This window comes from Gorilla gorilla, chromosome 14 (genome assembly GCF_029281585.2).
Source record: "Gorilla gorilla gorilla isolate KB3781 chromosome 14, NHGRI_mGorGor1-v2.1_pri, whole genome shotgun sequence".
NCBI lineage: Eukaryota > Metazoa > Chordata > Mammalia > Primates > Hominidae > Gorilla > Gorilla gorilla.
The window spans coordinates 127,212,501-127,216,145 of record NC_073238.2 but is presented as its reverse complement, the minus strand read 5'-3'; positions in this window follow the sequence as shown (position 1 = coordinate 127,216,145).

Genomic DNA, 3,645 nt, shown 5'->3' with positions numbered 1-3,645 from the left:
CACGCTGGGGCTTCTGCCTTCCTAGCATTTACTGTGATTGTTTTAAAGAAAAAAGAACTATAATAAAAATTATGTGCTGGGGAGAAAAATTCAAAAAGGAATGAACTATGAAATAATGTAATTGTCTATAGGGTCTCGAACTTTTGTTTTTGATATGCAGAAAATGTTAAGAAGTTATTTTATCTTGCCGCAGATGCTCTCAAGGGAGATATTAAAGACAGACTTTGACAGGGCCTTTTGGCTGGGTGCATCCTGGAGGCCTGGGGCTGACTTCTTAAAAGGGTTAAGCTGCTGTGTTCGCATTGAATTACCACTGTCATCCAATTCATTAGGAGAGTTTATGGAGTTACAATCTGTCTGTAATTTATAGCCTGCTTACTGACAAAGCTTAACGCTAACATATGCCTAATTTGCCGAGGTTATCTCAAGTTCTATTCATCTCCCCCACTAACAATATGCCTCTGATTCCATGCTGCATGGATGAGGTACATGCGGTTTCATATTTAGTGCTATCAATCACAGGCAATTGCCGGCAGCTCCCGCCTCAGGGCTCAGAGTGATTTCCCCACGGCTCCTGATGACTGATGAGAGGGCGGCTCGGCCAGGGGAGGGTGTTGCTTGAAGCCTCCCTGGAGCGGCAACAGTCCAGCAGAGGCTGTTCGAGGCTCAGCAACTGCTCTGAACCTGCCTTGCCAGCGTCGGCGTCCTCTCTCTGGGGAGCTGGCAGGTGTGATCTGGAGAGCCTCAGGGGCATCCGGTGGAGGCAACTCGTAGCCCTGCCTGAATGGCCTGACACCACCACACCGATGTCTGGTGGAGGAGGTGTTCACGGGCTCAGGTAAATGCTGCCCTCATTACCCTCATCAGACACATCACAGCGCAGGGACATGAGAAAGGCCTGGTGCAGTCGAGTTTCTAAGCTTCAGTGTGTGGGGCTTTGCCCGGCCCACCTCGCAGCTGCACGCCCAGCCCTCTGCTGAACACCTTCCATCTAAGCTTAGTGCCGGGAGCCCGCCCAGAGCACAGCTCTCCTGGGCTCCTCTCCTTCTCCCTTGAGGAGTGACCTTGCCCAAATGTTTGATCACCTTGTGAATTTCTTGATGAAAAGTAGCCACTGCTTGGTAGGAGAACTACATAATGAATATGGTTGTTTAGTTCTCGGCATGTGAAAAGAATACAAAACTGTATTGTGTATCTCCGAAGCTGATATTCTAGAAACATCACAGTGTTAGCTACAGAGCGTGTGGGACCCTTAGTGTCCCTGACAGGCATTGACTCTGAACCGTGCTCTGAACTCCTGCCCCTCGACTGCAGCCTTGGGGGTCCCAGGCAGGGAACAGAGGTTTGTGTAGCTGCATTATCCAAATGTCAAAACTTAAAAGTCTAGCCTATGAGTGACATGGGATTGATCCCACACACAGAAGCAAATAGTTCTAGCAAGTCCTAAACTTACTGGGGAGACAGCAACTTGATTGAATGAAAACATGAACTTTTGTACGGGAGGCCAGCAGCAGTAGTCATGAAAGAAGAACTCACTGGGAAAAGAGGCTTTCTAGTCAAAGGGAGACGCACCTGCTTCCAGCACAGGGGCCGTGATTTCAGTGTCTTTGTAGAATTTGCTACTAATTTCGCCACAGAGACCCTGGGCAGGCCTGATGTGGCCTACGTACATTCCCTCCAGATGAGGGACCTCTGTTCATTTTCACAGCCCCCAATTCCTTGGGTCAGAATTTTCTTTCTGCATTCCTTAATTAGATCCTTACTGATAGTTAACAACAACAACTGAAGCCAGAGGCTGCAGAGGGGTGGTGGGGGGCGGGGGAAGTGAGGAGATGTCCTTTACCGGGTGCAGAGTTTCAATTTTGGGAAATGAAAGAGTTCTAGAGATCTTACACGACAGTGTGCATGCACTTAACACCGTGGCACTGGACCCTGAAAAATGGTTAAAATGGGAAATTTTAATGTATGTGTTTTTTACCATAATTTTAAAAAACCCCAGAAGTCTAGACGACCAACTCACAGGATACTGTTTATGATGTCATTGCAACCATCTCCTGGAAACAAGTGGAACCCGCGGACTCAGGCTGGGGGTTCAAATCTCCTCTCAGGGCTGGGGGTTCAAATCTCCTCACAGTAAAGCAGAGCTCACATGTTGACAGCCTGTCAGGGGAGGTGAGGGGCACGCGTCGTGAACAACAGAAAAGACTTTTTACATAAGTCTTTTTGCTCAGAAGTTGGAGGAATTTAAACATTCTTTTTTTCTTGCACCATTGATTCAGAAGGCAGAGGGGCTGCTAGGCCAATTTTGCCACGTTCTTCAGAGCGACAGACAAGGAAGAGGCAGGAGCTGAGACCTCACCGTGGTAACAGCTATTTCCCTTCTGGTTTACTTCCTGGCTGATTACCCAGGGTCGAGTCCCTTTCAGAGCCGGTAACAAGACACATCGCTGGTACTTTCCCAAATCTGTTTACCATCTTTTGGATTCCGTAATGTGAGGACGACCCTCCAGAGCAGCTTGCCCGTACAACATTTTCTCTTGGTTCGCAGCCATTAGTGGCAGAGTCTGATTGTTCTTCAGATTACGGGATTACCAACTCATCCCTGGAGAGTTAATTCAGTAAGATTTTTGCTTATGTCAGAATCCTAGGTGCACGCAGGGAGCGTCATCTTGTGCTTTTTCTAACGTGAGGCTGAGAAATGCTCTCTCGTCTGCACATTGGCTTTTTTGGGATAGCAGAGGGAAAAGGCAGAGAAGAACTCTCTGAGCCTCACTGAGCCCTGATGCAGGGATCTCGTCACTAGAAGCAGAGAGATGAGTGTGCGCGCTTGTTCTAGCCCGTATTTTGGAAGTCTGAGCACCTAAGAGTTAGACAAAGGAAAGGCATGCTTCGCAGGGGCCTCCATGGCCATGGAGGTCACATTGTCTCTGAATTGTCAACGAGAGAAATCCCTAGAAAAACGTGGCCAAACAAAGGATGAAAACGATGGTCTGGCATGGGGTGAGGAGGTGATTCCTTTGCCAGCCCATGTGCGAACTCCCCCTGCTTTCAGGACAGGGACGTGGTCTCCACAGAGAGAAGCATGGGCGTGGGCTGTGCCATCTGAGAAAGTGGCGGAGGCGCTGAAGGGCTGCAGCCCTGGCCGTATGCACCCCTAGGGGACAGCTATTTATTAATAAGCTCCTCCGAGCCCTGGACAGAGAGGCGGGTGACGGCAAGGACACGCCGCGCTGGGGCTGTTTGGTGGGCGGCCAGCATGCGGCAGCCACCATTTACTGAGCACCTTTGGAGATGAGGCCCTGTGTTCGGTCCTTCATCCTGCAGAAGGATCCTGAGATGAGGATGGGTGTGGCTGCGGAGGCGCCTGCCCAGGGCTGGCTCAGAGACCACTGGGATATAAGGTCGACTTCATCCCGTTCCCCGGACCGGTTAGATAGAAAGGTACTCATTCTTTTACCAAATGTATTTTTTAATTACGAAAGTAACACAAGCTTTTGAAGTGATGCATCCTGACTTGGAAACACCCTCTGTTAAGAAGAGGGAAAATGAATAATTCCTTTCCACTCCCAAAGCTGCACGTGAAGCGTTTGTCCTGTCTTGTTTTATTCCCACTTTCTGGGCGGCAGAAGGGGCGTCTCCCGTGGG